This window comes from Panthera leo, chromosome F2, assembly GCF_018350215.1.
Source record: "Panthera leo isolate Ple1 chromosome F2, P.leo_Ple1_pat1.1, whole genome shotgun sequence".
NCBI lineage: Eukaryota > Metazoa > Chordata > Mammalia > Carnivora > Felidae > Panthera > Panthera leo.
In genome coordinates, this window is record NC_056695.1 from 54679672 (window position 1) to 54701021 (window position 21350).

Here is a 21350-nt window from a genome sequence, read left to right on the forward strand (position 1 = left end):
TTGAACTGACGCACGGTGTGACTTGACTTACACGAGGAGGTTTACCCTATCTGCTTTGTAGGGTGTAGACTGAATGGAAGCAACAGCAGAAGCAAGAATACTAGTTAAGAGGTTATTGCAACTCACGAAGAAATGTTGGGGTGTGGATTTATTGTGGAATTGAGGGAAAGCATCAGGTTATGGAGATATTTCCAAGTAAGAGTTGGCAGAATATGGTGGTGGATTGTATATGGTGTGATGGAGAAAGAGAAGAGCCGTGGGTCAAGGACGTCCCCAAGGATTTTGGCCTGAACTGGAATATGAAGTTACCATTTGCTAAATTGGAGAATAATGTGGAAAAGGAAAGTTTTTGGAGAGAAGATCAGGAGTTTAGTTTTGGAATGTTAAGCTTGAGGTATCTCAAATGGTGATATTATGTAGATGATTGGATATATATGAGAGCACTGAATCCTAACCACTAGACCACCAGGGATGGTGATGATTGGATATATGAATCTGAAGTTCAGGAATGGATCTTGGATAGAAATACAAACACCCAGTTATATTCCCACAGATAATGTTTAAAGTTTTGATATTGGAAGAGATTATCTAACAATGAATACAGATATAAAAGAAGTAACATCTGGGGTCTGAACCAAGTATGCTAAGAAAATTTTAGTGTAATTAGAAACTAGGGTTATTATTAATAAAATGGATCATGAAGAATTGTTTTGCAAAAGTTTACAAGTAAGGTGATTGAAAAACGCACCAAATGTCTCCTAGTAAGACAATTGGGGCAAAAGCCAAAAGAAGTTATTAACCTTGGTCTTTAGAGTTTAGGGTAGGTTAGATTTATTGAAAAATTGAATTTGCATGTGTATCCATGGGCTATAATAATTACCTCTGGAAACCAATTATAGGAATTAGGAGTAGTCTAACACAGTTATTATTTTACTTGAAAAGGAGTACTGAAATTTGTTTTATGCTGCATAAAGAACTTGTTTGATATATATTTCATGAGCCCCAGTTGAGAGGGAACATTTTATATTGGAATATATGAAAGCTTCTAATCAAACATTTATGTCAGCAAGAGTTTTCTTTTGTGGAAGAAAGTTAACGTGATAAAAAAGTAAAAAGGGCATAATAATGCCCTGAAGATGCTAATCCATTTTAGACGAGACAGAGGGCAGGGAGGAGCCTTGGTAATGGACAGACCTTGACAAGTGGCCTGAAGTCAAGAGCCTGAGCCATAGACATGGTGTTTGACCTCTGCTTCTGCAAGAAGCCTCTTACCCTTCCGTTCTCTTAGCTAACTCTGAGCTCATTCTGTTACACCTGCTTAATGACACAGCACTTGTGAGTGGTTGCCTTTAACTCTTTTCATACTTTTGCATTTGAATGGGAGGAAATAATGAAGTTTAGTTTAAATGAATATAGGATCTAACATGAGCAATTTCTGAAAGGGAGATGAGATGGTTTAAAATGTATTTATTTTACTCGGTGTAATATGTTTCTTTTCAACTTCTGTCTTTTCCAGCTATTCCAAGCTGACCCTCTGATGGCTTCTGGCATAGACTCACTCTCCCTGGAAAAGTGAAGGAATTTTCACAGACCTTGTGCATGACATCCACATCTTCACCAAGGCTCTCTTTTCTCTATCTTCCTCCATCTTCTCCATGGCTGATTGGAGATTGGAATAAATCTAGTGTTCTAGTAATGACCACTGGGCTCTTGATTTCAATTTCTTTATCCCTGTACCATGCTCCCTTCTCTACTCCAGTAAGTTTTTTTCTACCCATAGACTTGGGATCTGGTACACAAGGGAAGAACTCTGGGTGTATGAGTAGGTCAGAAGATCAAACATCCTCACCTGTTTTCCTCTTCTCACTGTTTTGGTCCAGTCCCAGGTCTGGGTATTGACCCATGTTCCCATCTCACTCATTCTAAGTAGTGTCCTTCTCTGGTGTCCCCTCCTCTCTAGAACTGGAGTCCTGACCTTAACTATGTATTATTTGACTAGCTGGACCAGTTCTCCTGAGAGTGGACCATCTTTCTGCTTGGGGTTAGTGTATATTTACAAATCTCGTGTTAATCAACTATTTCTTACTTGACAATCAAGTATGCAGCTATCATCTGGTTGCTTTCTTCTACCTTCTTAATTATAAATCATAATGCTAACTAGTTCCAGAACCTTTGTTGGTGAAAGTTGGATCGTAAAACACTGTGTCTTGACCACGTGGGCTTCTTCTCTGGAATGATCTGGGAATATGTTCCTCGGACTCCCTCCTTCTTGTCTGGGTCTCAGTCTTGTCCTTATTCGACCCCCTTCCCTTTCTCTCCGCCTCCCTTCTGGCACACTGTAGGCTTTTAATCATCTGTTAAGTAATGAAAATAACTTGAGTTAATAAAATATTAACACAGTAACATTCATTTATTATAAAAATTTGGTTTTAACTAACACCAAATTTTAACTTCCAGACTTAAGTGGAACCCAATTTTGAATCCCTCTCGGAGACTCAGATTTACTTTCACTGAGGTTGTGTCAATTTCATGAACCTTCCTGAAGTCAGAAATGTCTTTTCAGGATGGAAGTGAGAACAATGATAGATCTTGTGTGTATTCCCCATGAGGATCAATCAATGCACATTTCCACGCACTTTCTTCCAATCAGAAGTGAGTGGTTTTTCCTATTTTTTTTCCCTTTAGCTTAGGTTGGAAAGTGATTTTTACTGGTAAATTTAATTTTACATAACCTTGGTTCTATTACTGTCTCTGATCTAATCACTTTTAAAAAGAGAATTGAAAGGCACCTGGGTGGCTCAGTCAGTTAAGCATCTGACTCTTGATTTCAGCTCAGGTCATGATCTCATGGTTCATGGGTTTGAGCCCCACGTTGGGCTCTGCATTGAAAGCATGGAGCTTTTTTGGGGTTCTCTCTCTCCCTCTCTCTGCCCCTCTTCCTCTCATACTCTCTCTCAAAAATAAATAAATAAATAAACTAAATTTAAAAAAGATTTGAAACTACTTTAATGACAGCCTACCCAAATGCCTGACATTTGACCATTACCTGATAATATTTTAAGACAGAGATATAATTTCTTTACATCCTACTCCCAAAGTTATGTGCTTCAAAAGTACAGGTACCTTTGTTATTCCTGGAAGTGAGAAAAGCTTTGAGAATACTGTGCCTCTGCTCTCTGATCCCCAGAGCCTTTAACATAATAATGATGCTTGCATTTATGTACCATTTTATGCATTTAAAAAATGCTTTCACATATTCTTCTTGTAGCAGCCTAGCATAATAAAAGAGCATGAATTTTGGCGTTAGGCAACCTTAGACTTAAAGCCCAGTTAGCATCCTACCATCTGTGTGGTCTTGGTCATGTTCCTTAATCTGTCTGCGCTCATTTTTTCAATTCAAAAAATGGGGGAGATGCTACTTATTTAGGGAAGTTGGGAGGATTAAATCACATAATATATGCACTGTTACTGGCACATGTAGACTTTCAGTACCTCCTGGTTTGATAGCAACCTGGGGAGATTGAGAGGAGTTGAAATAATAACCAACATAAATAACTTGCAGGGACTTTTTATATGTGTAATAGGTAAGTATTTCCTCCTCACACATCAGCACAAGAAATGTTATTTTGGTTTAATTTTTTAAGTCAAATAAAATCTCTATGCCCCTACTCTCTGTGGAGGTGAGAAATTAAATCTCAGTCATATGTTTTAGTGTCTTCTCACTCCTTGGATTCCAAATTTGGAGGGGGAAAAGAAGGATGCTTGTGTGCATATAGAAAGATGTGGGAGGTGGAATGGCCCTCCCAGTTCTTATAGCTCCTCTTTCTGCAAGAGCTACTTTCCATTTTTCCCTTCAGAGAGCACTGATGCTCTCTGTAAGCTCAGAAGTGCATTCCCTAGAGATCCTGTCCATGGACCATAGGCCTGGTCACTGAAGACCTTTGCTGATCAGTGTTTGGCCTCCATCAGTATTCCATAAGGATAATCCATCAGAGATAATCTCTGTATGTATGTTATCTCCCCAAGTCCCTAGACCCTACCCTGTCTAGGACAACTTCTCTTTCACTGGTCTCTAGTACCAGCACCAGCCTTTTATCCCTGTTCACTCCAAGGGTCTTCACCTAAAATTAAGCCCAGGGCGAGGGGTTATTCCTTATGCACAGAAGATTTTACTTTCAAATATCAGATTCTCTGAGATAGTGGAACTCAGAGCAGAGGGGCAAGTTTTGGTAACTTTTGGGAGAAAGGGAAGGAAACAGTAACACTCATTGTTTTGAGCACCATATATTAGTGAAAATAATATGTATGTTAATACCATAGTAGATCATTCTGCAATGATTTAGTTCTTTCACCACTTCGGTGATGTAAGTTCTTCAGCCACCATACCATGCTCAATAAGGAAAGAGGTAAATCCTGGCTTCCCACCCCATGAGGATTTGCCTCTTCCTAGACTGCAATACTGCTTCACTGTTAAGAGGGAAGAGGTCCTTCAGTGACTGGTAGTTCTGATCAAAGTCTTCTGAGAGGGTGTTCACTTATCCCTTGGCCTCAAGACATCTAACATGAACTATTTCTATGTTTCTAATAGAAACTAGCTCTTCCTTGATGTCACTTACCTCCTTCAATCCTTTTAAATGGAGGAGGTGTTTTCTTCTAACTTTCTTACCTCAGAACCTAGAAGTGGGGTAAATATGTTCCCCTTTACCGCCATTGTTTCCTATTGATTCCAATGAAATAAAGTCTAGAGAATGTCATCCAGTTCTTTGTTGTCACCTGCACTTCATCATTCCAGTCGAGGGGCTGTGGGGACAAGGATACAGTCATACAAAGCATCCCCAGCACCTGTTTCAGTGGCAGGAAAAGGAAGGCATCGTGCTTAAGTTATCATAGGAGCAGAGCCTGAATTTAGACAAAGAAGTCGTATCATATGTCGAAAGAATATTTGGCAGCCAAAATGATTTTTGAGTAAAAAAATGAACCAAATGTGTTTCAATGAACTTTTCTATCACCTCTGGAACCAGATTTTTAGATTAAAAACTATTAAATTTTCTATAAATTTACTTCTTGTTAATTACATAACTATGTTCATAAATAAAGCAAACAAAAGGAACAAAGGAACGAAGCAGGAGAAGATGATAAAAAGGAAACAAATGATATTCCTATTGCCTCATATTAAATATAGGACCGAGGTCTGGTACTGAAGGCTAATTATCATGAGTAATTGCTATATGCTGGGTACATATTTTGCTGAATGTTGTCTAAGTATAAACTCAACTTATCTTTTTTTTAAATTGAGCCTACACCCTGAATAGCAAAAGAATAATTCCCAGACACAATTTTAGTAGCAGTTCTGTTTTCTTGCTTGAAACCTTAAAAATTAAAAAAAAAAAAAAAAGGTCATTGTTATTGGATTGACTATAAAGAAAATTTTTACCTTGTCTTATTCTGAGAGGTAATGATTTTGGTGGATTGCTTATTTTCAAGACATTTTCCCAAAAGACACTGGTTTGAGATCTCAGCCAAAGAAGATGAAGAAGGAGCCTGCTTTGCCACCAGATGGAAGCCTGTGGTAATCAGAGAAGTCAGGTTTCTGTCACCAGGCACACGTCACCCAGATGATGAAATCCCCTTTTTTCCACTATGCGCCATTTCCAGAAAGCATTAGTTAAAATTGGCTAATCTTTGCTCTGCATATATTTTTTCAACCTGATTATGTTATTTTCGGGGAACAAGATGAGATGCTAGGATCAAAATGTTAGACTCAAAATGAGACGTTTTCCATATTCATAACCCTTAGGTCATTGCCATATTCAGAACTATATTAGATAATAAAATTTAAAAGCCCATTTTCATTCCAAGATGCTCAATTTTAGTAACTGTTGAATTTCACACACCACCTCTTATCCCTGCACCAACTGCCTACAGGAAACACAGAAACTTAATTATTGACAGACAAAATATTTGCATCCTGTGGAAACCAGAATATTCCATAATTTAAGAATGTAGCAAATATTTTCCCTAAAGCCCGATCTTGCCCTTTGTTGTGGGCTGCATTTAAAACAAGCGGTATAACTTTTCAAGCTGCAATTGGGATCTTTTATCTCTTTTGAGGTCTGAACACGGGTTATTAGCTTTTCTTCCTCTTTAAAATTTTACTCTGCCTGCTCCTGCCACTTCTTCATTCATACGCTATGAAATATCAGCTTACAAACTGGTAAAGCGCTATGTACTATTTTATTTCAACATGTGAGTAATTTCTGTGCCATCTATTCACCAATTATGGTTTTTCTGTGCAAGAAGATCTCGTTTCAGAATGCCCATGATCAGATTTTATTTTTTCTTGCTTCACCTGCAGCTTTCTGCAAAACGTGTGCTTGACGCACATGTCATTGCTGTGAATACATTGATTTGCTTAAAGGGGCCGGTACTACGAAACTACAATTATATGCAAGTGCTTGAGAAATGTAAAGTGCTATGAAAATAAAAAACATCATTATTTTCTTATGGCTTATAAGTGACTTGCACTATAAGAATGACCTTTGGGAAGTCCTCCAAGTTTTTACTATCGTAGAAACAGCTCTGCTTCATGGAGACTTTCCAGTCTGGTGTTTGTACATCAAAACAAGGCTGTCGAAGAGGGTTGCTATCCCCGAGACACAGAGGCTGGAGTCCTTTCTGTGCTTTGCCAATGGTTTGGCCATTTCATAACAGTGCTTCTGTGAAAAGGAAACAGGATTAGAGAAGAAAGGGCCATGAGATTAAGAAACAGTCTCCACTCTGTTATTTTTCTCCTACATAACTCTGGGCAAATCATTGAGCCTGTTTGGAGTCTACCTGTTTCCATATCTGTAAAATGAGGATGACTATACTTGTTACACCTAGCTCTGGGAAATAGAAATAATCATGAATTTCAAAGTACTACCTAAAGTTGGTTATTACTAAGATTTAATTACTGGTGTATTGTTTCTCATCAGAAAGTCATTCATCCAAGCTGTACTTTTTAAAAATTGTTTTCACTAAACTGCATTTTAATGGTATTCCAGTAACCAAATTTGAGGGATATTATAAGAAAATCAAAACTCTTTCCTATTTGTTGTACTGTAAAAAAGTAATAGAGGAAATTGTTTACACCTCACATAGTGTCCTTTTTTATGAGGACCTAAAGAGTTGACACATTTTTCTCAGATTATTTGGGTTTCTTTTAAACACAGCTTTCTGTTTTTTTAAAAGTCATGTAACTGGTTGTGTTTTCCTCCTCATACTAGCTTCTAGGCAGCTCTGAGTTAAATCCATGGTTCATATTTAGCAAAGTCTGTATGACTTTATGACATGTATTTTAACCTCACAACTATATTTAACTTACTGTTTCTGTGTTTTCCTCTTCTTCATGATTTCCTCACTTTACCCTCTTCATATGCTGCATGTATTTTGAAAATGACATGATTTTTGGAATGAGGTTGTATCTAAATATAAAATGTAATTTCTCCTATAAGACAGTATATTTGAGGGGAGCCTGGGTGGCTCAGTCAGTTAAGTGTCTGACTTTGGCTCAGGTCATGATCTTGCAGTTTCATGAGGTTGAGCCCCACATCAGGCTTTCTGTTGTCGGTGAAGAACCCACTTCAGATCCTCTGTCCACCCCTCTTTCTTTCTGCCCCTCCACTCATTCTCTCTCTTTCAAAATAAATAAGTAAATAAACTTAAAAAAAAGATAGAATATTTGAATTATATAATAATAATTGCTAATATATATCGAACACTTACTATGTACTAGGACCTATGAAAAACCCTACATGATATGTCACTTATTCTTCACCATGAAAATGGTGTTATTTCCTATATTTTACCAATGAAGAAATTAAGCCTTTAAGAGTTTAATCAGCTCATCAAGGGGCTCACCACTGGTAAACGGAGGTGCTAATACATTTATCTGATTCCAGTATTCATGCTGACTAGTCATTACACTATCCTGCCTTTTCTTTTTTTTTTTTTTTTTAAATTTTTTTTTTTTTTAACATTTATTTATTTTTGAGACAGAGAGAGATAGAGCATGAACAGGGGAGGGGCAGAGAGAGAGGGAGACACAGAATCCGAAACAGGCTCCAGGCTCTGAGCTGTCAGCACAGAGCCCGACGCGGGGCTCGAACTCACGGACTGCGAGATCATGACCTGAGCTGAAGTCAGCCGCTTAACCGACTGAGCCACCCAGGCGCCCCACTATCCTGCCTTTTCATGCCAATTATAATAATGTGACAAATGATTGATATTGTAGAATTATCAAAGGTTTTTGATGTAGTAGAATATTTAATCTTTATCAAGAGCGTATGCAATTTAAAGAAAATTAAGTGTTTTAAGACCCTATTATTCATATCTTTGCTTGAAAATTTGATAGAGAAGATGTTTTGCCACCCTTGCCTCTATTGCCCAAAATGGTATCAGTGTTTGTCTCCATATGTGACTTGGTATTAAAACCAAAAGAAATGCATGCCTCTTAATGACATATGGAGAAACATATCCAGCCATCCTTTTTTAGAATGTAACAAATACCTTCTGGCACTTTCTGGCAATCTTCTGCCATGGTTTGTTCCTTCAAGTTGTACTTCAAATACCTTTACTACTCTGTCTCTCTCTTTTTTTTAAAGTTTATTTATTTATTTTGAGAGAGAGAGTGTAAAAGCAAAGGGGAGGGGGAGGGACAGAGAGGGAGAGAGAGAATTCCAGTGCACAGCCTGACATGGGGCTCAGTCTCACGAGAACATGACATTATGACCTGAGCCAAAATCAAGAGTCAGACACTTGGGGCACCTGGGTGGGTCGGTTGGTTAAGTGTCTGACTTTGACTCAGGTCATGATTTAATGGTTCCTGAGTTTGAGACTTTTGGGATTCTCTCTATCACCCTCTCTGTCTCTGTCCCTCCTCCACTTGCTCTTTCTCTGTCTCAAAATAAATTAATTAAAAAAAAAAAAAGTCAAACACTTAACTGACTGAGCCACCCAGGCTCCCTGAGGCAATGATTTTTAAGAGAATTGAAGGAGACAAGATGTGTGTCCCTTTAATGTTCGAACAGGTCTGTGTGTTAACTAATAGGACTGGGAGCAGCTGGAGCTATAAGCATATTGTTCATAAAAACTCTTAGAGAGATGATTTTTGAGCATGATATTCAGGAAGAATGAAATGCCTTTGCTACTGTGTTATCATTCCAGTACAAACCTGCATAGGACAAAGATCAAGAGGGAACACAAAAGATCTGCCAAGGACAACAAATCAGACCATGAAAAAAAAGGAGGATAAGAACAGAACTATCAGGGAAATTTTTTGCTTAGCCAAAGTTTGCTAAAAGTTTCATTAAATCCTTATTGAAATATAATGAAAATTGAATTTCTCAACTTTGTCTTTTACTTTTAGAATTTTTTGTGTGTGTGCAGGGCCATTTTATCTATTATGTAATATAGGCACAGTTCCTGGGGCTATAAACTTTCAGAAGATCCACAAATAAATGTGTCACCTAAAAAATGATCTATTAGCTCTAGAATATGAAAGAAACCCCTGTGAGTCAAAAGGAATTAATACTTAATGAAATATCCACAAAACATAACATCACATTACTTGTCTGGCTGCAATTTCACCCAACAGTTATATCTTAGGATAGAATAATAATAAGAAAGATGGAATATTTGTCGTCAAATACATAAAATTATGAAAATACTTTCTAAAACTTTCACAGCAAAAATATTCTTAGTGTGTGATGTGGGTGTTTTAAAAACACGTTTGATATGCAGGGAGATCTTTAAATTAAGAAGATTAAAATTAAGAAAGTTGTCATAAAATAATTCAAAATGAGTTTATGTACATATATGTTTTAGTTTTCTATTGCTATGTAACAAATTACCACCCATTTAGGAGATAAAAACATCCCATATTTATTATTTCACAGTTTTCCTGTGTGAGGACTCAGGCATGTGTTATCTGGGTCCTTTGTTCAGGGTCTAACCAGATTGAAATCAAAGTGTCAGTTGGACCTGTGATTGTACCTGGAGACTTAATTAATTCAGTTGGTTAAGAGTTATCATGGGAGTGACATCCATCAACTTGGTCACATTATGTAACATAGTTAGGAGAATAGCATCCATTACCTTTGCTATATTTTATTGATAAGAAGCTAGTCATAGGTCCCACCCACACAGAAGGGGAAGGGATTATGCAAGTGAGGAGTGGACCATACATCCTAAAATGACTTACTGGGGGTTTCCTTTGGATGTGTCTGCCACAGTGTTTAAAGTTAGCTTTTTTCCTTTTTTAAAAAGGATTTTGAAATAATTGACAATAACTGACCCCTTACGTGTGTGTGTGTGTGTGTGTGTGTGTGTATGTGTGTGTGTGTGTATAAATGCATGCTTATATATCTGTGTATAAACTTAGTGTATTACAATCAGATTAAATTTGGTACAAATTACAATTAGTCCTTACAGTTTTGTGTGAGTATATGTGTTCTTGCACTCCAGGCTGGAGGATCCAGGATCGCTCAACTTACAGTGTGAGTGATTCTTGAAACCTACCTATTTTTGGAATGAGTCTGGTAACTGGAGCAGAAGCTTTGTTGGAGAGGCCTTGCTTGTAGTTAGGACTTCACAGATGGAACAGAATTCTGAAGATGAAGTGCAATTTGGTAAGTCTCAGAAATAATGGAAGTTTGTTTGCTTGGATTAGATTCTTGAATTTTTGAAAGGCACATGGTCTTGAGGGGTAGAAATATACATCTAACAGCAGTAGCAAAATTTTAAGATGAAGATGATGACTGCTAGAAGGGAGGGTCTCTGAGTGATATTATTGGTTTTTAACCTATCACATTTGTAGTCAAGCTGTGAAGCAATCCTATATGATAGGGAGTTGCATTTGCCAGAACCATAAAGCATTAAGATGGCTGTATATGGTCATAGCTCCCAGTTAAAATTTCTACTCTGAAGAAATAAGCAATATGTATTTGGAAAATAGTTGCTTCTCTGTAGATGTGCTTTACACCACAGCCATCTGAAGAACTTTCAAATTCAGTATATTTTGATGTCAGAGCAAATAAAAACCACATCTTTAATTAGTGAAAATGTCTAGTCTTCTCCATTTTTATTTTCTCTTCTACCAATTATTGCAGATGCTTGAACTAGCCTCCTCAGCTGCAAATTGATGGATACAGAGAACCAGCCACATGGAGTGTTCATATGATTGTTGCCATCTGTCTTTAAATATAACATTCTACCATGCGTCTCTAAGTAACAACAAAATCTCCACCTGGAACCACTAATGAAGCTTAAGTCTACATTTCCCAAACATACAGATTATGGAAAGATCAAGAACTAAAGAGAGAACAAGATAACTTATATGAAGAAAATATGAATATTATAAAAGAAGATAGGAAAAGTGAAAGAAAGTAGGGAATTAATTGAACAGCAGGAAGAAGATGGACAATTTCCAAGAACAATATATTCCTCCCACTCTAAAACTGGGGAGTTTAATTTCCTCCATTTCTTTCATAATTACTGGGAGAAACTCTTCAGAGCTAATACATTTTATTTGTTTAGTTAGAAAATACTTATTATGCAGGACCTATATAAATGTCAATAGAGTTGTTTTGACTCTTTATTAAAATTTTATATTCTTAGATACTATATACTATACTACATTTTAAAATAGCCTTCACAAATAAAATTGCTCTACTTTTGTTGCTAAATTTGGAATGAATTAGAAGAGATTTAGAATGCATTAAAATTAACTTTATGCGTATAAAATCACCTTTTGAATTTTTTTTAATAAAACTGGTTTAACCAAATTTAAGCTGAAGGAGACTTTATGAACTGATTTAAGAAAAGCAATTGCATCCTGGGACATCATAAAATGAGCAAGTTTCAAAATAATTAAGCCCCCTCTTACCTGTAGGGAGATTTCTAATTAGAAGTTTCTTCTTGGAGAGTATAGTATTGTGTCATCAAACTTCAGTCCCTTCTTAATATGTCCTGGATATAGACCTTCAATTAAGGAAATTCATGTCCAAATACTCCATTTAAGAGAGTAGATTTGCACTGCCTACTTCTCAAACTAAGTGGGATTTTGGAAACTCCCCAATTCTTTTTCAATTCCCAAAGGAACATTACAATTTACAAGCTAGATAATACTTTTTAAAGACAGAAAGTGCTTCCTCTATATTGATACTTTATTTTTTTTCAAAAAGCATTAGAGGCCATGAAGGGTGAATCTTTATACTACCTAGACAGAAATTGGTAGCTATGTAGAGAATAAAGATATTATCTTATTTGAGTCATCTTCATATTTTGAAACACTTTGTGACTAGAGAATAAATGCAGATGCTTAGCTTGACTCAGAAGTCTTAGATGGAATGAGAGCATATGTAAAACTAAGTCTAAGAACAATACACTCCTTGTTATTGAAAGAAGAAAACCATCCACATAAAGTCATTAGAGTTTGACATTGAAGATCAGTCCAGAGCTGGAAGATTCTAAGTTGGAAGACTGATGATCTATCAAGACTGGAAGTGAAATGTTCAATGACTAGGTGTCACTGAGAGAAATACTCTTGGCCCTATAAAATACACAGGAAATGATATTTCATGGAAAAGCCCTATACAGTACCCCAAATGAGTCATTAATGGAGTCAGGATAAAATGGAAACTTATGATGAGCTTCTTTACTAAATTAAACTGACTTTAAAAAATGAATTAACTTCCTAATATTAAAATAGAGTTCATTATTAAGAAACCGGAAAACATCAGAATACTGGTTGAAAGAATAATCTGAAATCACAGATTAGAACCAATTAAAAAAAAACTACATGTATCCTCTTATTGGGCATTTTCAAAATTTAGAATATTATTATAGTTTTTATGTTTGCTATGAAAACAGCTAAATCTAGTTTCCTGTTGTTTCCTAGAGTGTTTTAGATGCCACAAAGGTGAGGGGCTGGCCTTCTTCCATTTATAACATTGTGGTTGGGAATATGTTTTTCAGTTCATTAATTCAATAGAGGAGGAGAGATAAGTAACTGAGTAAATAAAGGGATTATTATGTTGCTCGATTGAGGCAGCATTATGAAAAGGAAATAATAGATTTGAGGTGAGATTAGTTGTATGGATTTATAAGTAATTTGAACTTTTTGATTCTCAGTTAAAAAAATTTAAAATAAGGATAACAACACCTATTTAAACATGTTAGTTGGGATGTATATAGAGTTTGCAGAAATCATCACGTGAAAACTTATACTGATTTTTTATTATTGAGATATCTAGTAATCTGGAGTTTACTGGAGGAAATGAAAGGTAATTCTTTCAGATACCTTGAAATTATAGACAAAGCCCACAGTTAGATTTTATTCTCTATATAAATAAAGTTGAGCTTGATCATACAAAAGAGATTACATGGTTAAATTTTACAGCAAGGAATAAAGTTTAGAACATTTTGTTTCATAGGCATCCAGTTACTTAGGGCTTTCTGTCAGCTGGCTCACATTGTATCTCCCTGTCTGCTAAGATTGGTTGGGCAAGGGGCGCCTGGGTGGCTCAGTCAGTTAAGCAGCGACTTCGGCTCAGGTCACGATCTCGCGGTCCGTGAGTTCGAGCCCCGCGTCGGGCTCTGTGCTGACAGCTCAGAGCCTGGAGCCTGTTTCAGATTCTGTGTCTCCCTCTCTCTCTGACCCTCCCCTGTTCATGCTCTGTCTCTCTCTGTCTCAAAAATAAATAAACGTTAAAAAAAAATTAAAAAAAAAAAAAAGATTGGTTGGGCAAGTTAGTTGAGCTTTTTTTTTTTTTTTAGCAGGGAAGTAGAACATGAGGTGAATTCTCAACTTAAAAGAATGACCTTGGGATAAGTTTAATTGAATTATTCTATCTTGGCACATTTTGGGAAGGTATTATAAAAGAGATATAAATAAAGTCTTGAAAGATGGTAGTTCACATTTTGTTGGTCCCAGGGACTGTATAAGAGCAATGGTAACATAAGGAGGCAGTCTAATACACCTTGTCATCCAATGTAAGATCAAAGATTCGGTTGTGAATTTAGCGGTAACAGGATGAAGGAGGATGTTCAGCCTGATTTAGTTTCCAGCAGTGGGTCTACCTCCTGCTATGGCAAATGTAGTTTTCTTTGTGGTCCAGCCAATATATCAGGGAACTAAATTAGAGTTTGGAATCAAAACCCCAGCTAATAAGTATTTCTCTACCTCTCCTTGGTCTTTATGCATACACATCACTGAGAGGTGTTTTATGGAGGGATGTGTGGTCAAAGACAATGTGGATTTGAGATCTTAGGTTCCTTATATCTCTGTCTATGTATTTATATGGATACATTGCTTATCTGCAAAATAGGGTTTAGAATGTCTACCTAACTTTTTTTCTTACCTTACATAATTGAGTGAGACTTGTATGTGGAAGAGGTTTTGGAAAAAGTTGATTATTCAATACAAACCTGAGGTTACTAGCAAGAACTTTTGTGAAAATTGTACAGAGGATGAGATAATAAGAAGCCCTCTTTCATTTTTCTCTAGCTCTTTGTTTACCCCTTTTGCTTTATTTTCAAAATAAGAGGAATAGGAAATGAATTTATATTCAATATTTTTCTCTTTTCAGAGCTTGCTTACATAGTGATTTCAATGTCACTCTTCAAATGAAGAGTTGAAGGACAACACGTATAATGGTTGAGTTCAGTGTCACTCTTCAAATGAAGAGTTGAAGACAGCATGTATAATGGTCAAGATCAGGGATTCTGGAGCCAGGCTTTTGGGTTTGAACCTTGTCTCCGTCACTTATTCTGACTCCACAATTTCCTTTTTGTCAAATGGGGATAATTCTACACAGTTGTTGTGAGGATTAACTGAATTATTTCATGTGTAATACTGAGAATCGCGTCTAACACTTCCTAAATTCTCAGAAATTGTCAGCTATTTTTCTTCTTCTTAATCTTATTACTGCAAAGGTAGCCATTAATTTTTTCCAGGAAATTTATGACAGCTCCAGGCTGATCAACTGATTTTTGAACTTGTGGGGAGAATGTAGAAGGATATTTGAAATTAGTTACTTGACCTTTGCGGTACCAGTGCCTTGTTCTCCAGAATTGTGGCGTTCTGACTCACAATAAATTAAGACTTTACTCCACATTATTATTATTATTATTATTAGTAGTAGTAGTAGTATATTTGGTGATGAGTTCAGCTTTGGCAGGAGGTACAAGGATTATGTTAGAATTTGCTCTATATGACAAACTGAAATCAAATTAATCAGAGGATTCTGTCATAGCAAGAGGTTGCAACAGCTTGTGTGGTATTGGATGCTGAACATGACTAAGGAGTATATGACTCCATGATACCTTCCTCCTTCTGGTGCCTGTGTCTATTGTGTAATAAATATGGCTTAATCTCTATAGCTACGAATTGAGGCTAAACATTCTTCCTTTCAGCTAGAAACGTGAGAGCTTTAGGTTCCTTATTGATATTGTGTCCTGCAGAAAGAAGTAAAGCTTTAAAATTAAATCAGTTGCACTTTTGATTGGCAGATTGCACCTTGGGAGAGAAATCTTCCTATACCTATCTTTTTATCTTTACTACTTTCTTTGCTAACTTACATGTCTCACAAATTAGACACATAGTTCAAAGATGAAAAATACTCAATAAACAAGAAATTCACATTAATTTGTACAGAGGAGTCACCTGCCTAAGTGGAAAGAAGGAGCCTGTGGTTTCCTTGTTCTTGTTTACAATGCAGGAGTCACTGCAACACAAAATATATTTTGTGTTGTTGGATTTGATAGGAATTAGATGTCATATTTCTCCCCCATAAGTTTTATCTCTGATGAACAAGCTAGAAGCATTGATTGGGAGCTCCATTTCCAGACATTATTTTGAGATACAAATGTTCATCTGAAGGTGACTGCCATTATAGGGGCAGCATGCATTGAAAGACTGACCTTATTTCCTCTTCTATTAAAAAACAAAACAAAACAAAAAAACCATGCAAACTTTAAACAGAGAACGGCATACACACAGAAATGTGTACAAATTATAAGCATATAGTTCAATGAATTACCATAGTGTGAATCATAACATTGTAAACATCCCTAAGTCTTTCTGTGCCCTCTTCCAGTCTCCCCTCTCTCCTTCCCCAAATGCGACCACCATCCGGACTTCTAACACTTTTAGTTTGCCGAGTTTTGAACTGTATATCAATGGAAACATACAGTATATACTTTTTTGTTTCTGGCTTTCATTTCTCATGATAATATTTGTGAGAGTCATCTGTGGTGGTATGCATGACAGAAGTATGGCAGACTCTGTGATTATTACTCTATGCACACTCTCTAAGACCTACCGCTGTAGTGAAGGAGGCAGAGTCCTACCTGCCTGAACGCTTTCTTTGGCATCTGAGGACCTGAAGTCCAGATTACTGTGGATTTAACTCTCCTGCAAATCTCAGTCAGTGACTGACAGGAGCTTGTGTATAAACAAACTCTCTCACTCCTTGGGTGGAATAACTCTGGGGCATGTATCTTATACCGATTCTTAGAGTTCTCCAGGAGGAATAAGCTTTACCTACTCACAACAGTAACTGGCTCTTTCTGGCCAATGTACCTTTTATTGGCTACATTCCCTTCCCTGTCTCATTTTTGCACTTCTCTAGTAATGTTTCCTGAATTCAACTTCCAAATAAATGAATTGGGCTTGGATTCTTATCTCAGGGTCTGTTTCTGGAAACTTGATCTAATAACAAGTAATTTGATCAGTTTCATTGCTCTGTGGTATACTATTATATGAATTTATGTCATCATGTCAATAAGCTATTGTTAATAATATTGCTGTGAATAGTTCTTACACCTTTTGGTTAAATGTATGATTCGGGAATTTCTGGGTCAGATTTATGTAATATATTCAACTTTGGTAGATGATACTAAAATATTTTTCAACGAGGTTGTAACAATTTATACTATAAAGAGAATTCCAGTTGCTTATAGTGCTGGAGAATTTCAGTTGCTGCATATCTTTGTCAATTTGTTATTTTCTTTCCTTTTCATTTTAGCCATTTTGCTAAGTATATAGCAATATTCATTGTGTTTTTATTTATATCACCCTGAAGATAAAGGATGCTGATTACGTTTTCATATGCATTATTTGCCATTTGGATATTCTATTTTGAAGTGTCCTTCTTATGGACTGGATGTTTGTTCTTCTCCAGACTATATATTGAAGGCTCAGTCCCCAGTGTGACTATATTTGGACATAGGGCTTTTCTGGATATAAAGTTAAGTGAGGTCATAAGTGGGGGACCCTGATCTGATAAGATCAGTGTCCTTACAAAAAGAGACAAGAGAGTTCTCTGGCTCTCTTCCCCCTGCCCACATGCACCAAGGAAAGACCATGTGAAGGCACAACAAAAAGGAGGCAATTTGCAAGCCAGGGAGACAGTCTCATCAGGAAGTGCATCAGCTGGCACCTTGATCAAGGACTTCTATCCTCTAGAACTGTGAGAAAATGAGTTTCTTTTGGTCCAGCTACCTGATTTGTGGTGTTCGACTGACTAATACAGATTTTGGTACTGAAAAGTAGGGTGCTACTGGAACAGTGGAAGTGGATTTTGAAGTACACACTAAAAAAAGCAGAGATTGCCTGCTTTTGTGAAGGGATTGTTGGTAGAAATATGAATGTTAAAGGTCGTTCTGGTGAGAGCTCAGAAAGAAAAGAGGAGAGCTGCAGAGGAAACCTCTACCTTTTTTAGAGAATAAATAAATAATGCTGAACAGAAGGTTGGTAGAAATATAGACGTTAAAGGTCATTCTGGTGAGAGGTCAGATGGAAATGAAAAACAGGCTTAGAAACTGGAGGAAAGGCGATCCTTGATACAGTGGCAAAGAACTTGACTGATGTGTTCTACTGTTTTGTGGAAGATAGAACTTGTGAACAATGAAACTGGAGATTTATCTGAGGCGGTTTGTAAGCAAAATGTTGAAGGTACTGCCTGGGTCCTTCTGACTGCTTATAATAAAAAGCAGGAAAAGAGACATGAATTGAGGAAGGGATTGTTGATCAAAAAGGAACCAAATTTAAAGATTTGAAAAATTCTCTTGAGTCTCTCCGTATTGCAAAAAAAGAGGAAGCTTGTTGTGATGAAAACTGTAAAGGTGTGGACAAACCCATCTGATAAGGACATCATGGGTGTGACTCATGGATTTAATCAGCCATCTCCGCAGGAGCCAGAAATAGAGATGGAATTATACCAGCAGAGATTCTGCCAGTTTGCCAGTTTGAACTAAAGGGGAGAGAGAAAGCAGGATGGAGTGAAGGAAAGCTGTCAGATGTCTTGGATTCTACAGGACCGGACCATAGAGCTATCTGGCTGTGAATGTGCCTGCCCCAGGGGAAGGGACGAATGACCAACAGAGGTCATCCGAGCTGCCACTCATCACAGGCCCAGGGAGCTGGCTGTTTCCTGTTTCAGAAAGCCCTACTGACACGGTTCGCACATTGGGCCAAGGTGCCCCACTGAGCCCAAGAGATGCTGCTGTCCCCACAGAGCTGTGGGGGTAATGCTGCCACACTGGTGAGCCCGGAGGGTGGGACACTGAGCCAGAGGGACAATTCTTAAGTCTTAAGATCTAATGGAATTTGCTTTTTTATCTTTTAAAGCTACTTGTTCAATAAATTTATTGTCTTTACCTGAAAAAATCTTCAAAGAAAATTGCAGCTTAGTTTTTTAGCTTTTAGAGGCCCACTCCGGCGCTCGGAGGAAGTTGGTCTTCTGAGCTACTCAGTCTTTCTTCTCGGCAAGAAGCATTTTGAGATGATTCCACTTTCCCTTCTTAACATCTTTCTTAGGCTTCTTTTCATAGACTGGATTCTCTTGTATAGCAGCCTGAGCTTTCTGATACATTTCCTCTCTTACATTTGGAGCTGCACTGTTCTTTATATATTGACAGAATTGTTTCTTGTAAGCATCTTCATCTTCTTCCATGAGGGAAATGCATGTAATCTGCAACGTTCTGACCCATAATGTGCTTCTGATGTAATTCTGCATTGATTTCCTTGTTTTTTGAATCATAACCAAGGAGTCATTTTGTTCTGTGAGTGACAAACAAGCCTCTGTCCACAGCTTACCTTCAGGGTCCCATTCTGTTCTAATGGAATTAGCTGGGTTCTGGAATTGTTTGGGATCTGCCACCCCTTTCTTTGTTCTTATCTCTCCCTTTTGGAATGGGCATGTCTATCCCATGCCTGTCTCACCATGGTATTTTGGAAACACATAACTTGTGTGGTTTCACAGGCTCATAGTAGAGAGGAATATTGCCTTAAGAGAAATTATTCAGTGAGTCTCACCTATATCTGATTTAGATGATATTTAGATAAGACCGATCATACTTTAGAGTTGATGCTGAGGGGCGCCTGGATGGCTCAGTCAGTTAAGCATCCGACTTCGGCTCAGGTCATGATCTCGCGGTCTGTGAGTTCAAGCCCCACGTTGGGCTCTGTGCTGACAGCTCAGAACCTGGAGCCTGTTTCAGATTCTGTGTCTCCCTCTCTCTCTGACCCTCCCCCGTTCATGCTTTGTCTCTCTCTGTCTCAAAAATAAATAAATGTTAAAAAAAAATTTAGAGTTGATGTGGAAAGCAGTTAAGAATTTTGAGGCTGGTGGGAGGGAATGAATGTATTTGTGTGTGAGAATGACACGAATTTTGAAGGGCCAGGGTCAGAATGCTATGGACCAAATTATGCCCTCCCCCAAATCACCTGTTCAAGCTCCAACTCCCATTGTAACTGTATTTGGAGAATGCAGGGACTTTATGGAAGTAATCAAGGTTAGATGAGGTCATAAAGGACCTTGTTCCAATAGGATCAGTGTTCTTATAAGAAAAGACAAAAGCGAGCTATGTGACGAGATGATATGTTAATTAGCTCGAACTGATGCATGTTCTTTTTCCTTCTTTCCCTCTTTCATTCTCATTTTCTCCACCATGAGGGGGCAACTGTCAGCAAGCCAGAAAGAGACCCCCACCAGGAATAGAATTGGCCAACACCTTGATCTTAAACTTCCCAGCCTCTAGAATTGTGAGAAAATAAATTTGTTTCTTAGTCCATACAGTCTATATAGTGTTTTGTTAATGGCAGCTCTAGTAGACTAATATAGTCCTTTTAAATTAAATTTAATTATAGTCTTTAATTATAATTAAATTATAGTCTTGATTTTTTCTTTTGTATTGTGAGATTATACTTTTTCATTTGTTTTTATTACTGATTTGTGTATTCTTTATATAGGCTGGGGAACACTTGATTGTGTTTCACATACCTTCTCCCACTCCATGGCTTATCTTTTAACTCTCTTATGGTTAATTTTGATGAAAAAAATAATTTAAATGTAATTTTTGTATCTTTATTCTTTTATTATTGTTTTTCTCATTTTTTAAAAAAAATGTAAATTTTAGTTAGTTAACTTACAGTGTGATAATGGTTTCAGGAATAGAATTTGGTGATGCATCACTTACATACAACACCCAGTGCTCACCACAAGTGCCCTCCTTAGTTTTTACGTATCTTTCTATCATGATTAGTTATTTTGGAGTCTGTTTAAGAAGTGTCTACAGAGCACCAGGGTGGCTCAGGGGGTTAAGCGTCTGACTTCGGCTCAGGTCATGAACTTTCAGTTTGTGAGTTCCAGCCCCACATTGGGCTCTGTGCTGACAGCTCAGAGCCTGGAGCCTGCTTCGGATTCTGTGTCTCCCTCTCTCTCTGTTCCTCCCCACTTGTACTCTGTCTCTCTGTCTCTCTCTCAAAAATAAATAAAGAATAAAAATATTTTTAAAAAATAAAGAAAAGAAGTGTCTTTCTACTCTCAAGTCACCATGATAGTTTCTTATGTTGTGGTCTGTGTGCTAACATGGTGACCACTAGTCACGTGTGGTTATTAAGCATTTGAAATGTGGCTATCTGAACTGAGTTGTACTGTGAGTATAAAATACACATTTCAAAGACTTGGTATGAAAAATTAATTTATTAACACTAATATTATATATTGATTACATAAAAATTCTATTTTGAGTACATTATGTATACAAAATATTATACATATGCTATATATATTGAGTGCATTAGGTATATATAATATTATATGTATATATAATTATTAACACCTATTATAGCTCTCTTTGGTGTGGTGGAATTCATTGTCCATGAACGTTTCTATTCAAAATCTTTGGTCATTAGCATTTAATGCTGTAGTTTGGAAATCTGAGGTCAGTTTGACTTTTGTTCTGTCATGTTTTTCCTGGATGCAAAGATTTTCCTTGATCTTGGAATTAAAATTGTTCTCAAATGT

General features: G+C 37.1%; 1 long non-coding RNA gene across 1 annotated transcript; it reads right to left on the reverse strand.

Annotated features, from left to right (window-relative positions):
* Positions 1-2092: 2092 nt before the first annotated feature.
* LOC122211141 lies at positions 2093-6683 on the reverse strand. Its single transcript, XR_006198517.1, has 4 exons — positions 6538-6683; positions 5435-5564; positions 4667-4800; positions 2093-2354 (listed from the first exon to the last, which is right to left on the reverse strand). It is a non-coding gene; the product is annotated as an uncharacterized LOC122211141 (long non-coding RNA).
* Positions 6684-21350: the final 14667 nt, after the last annotated feature.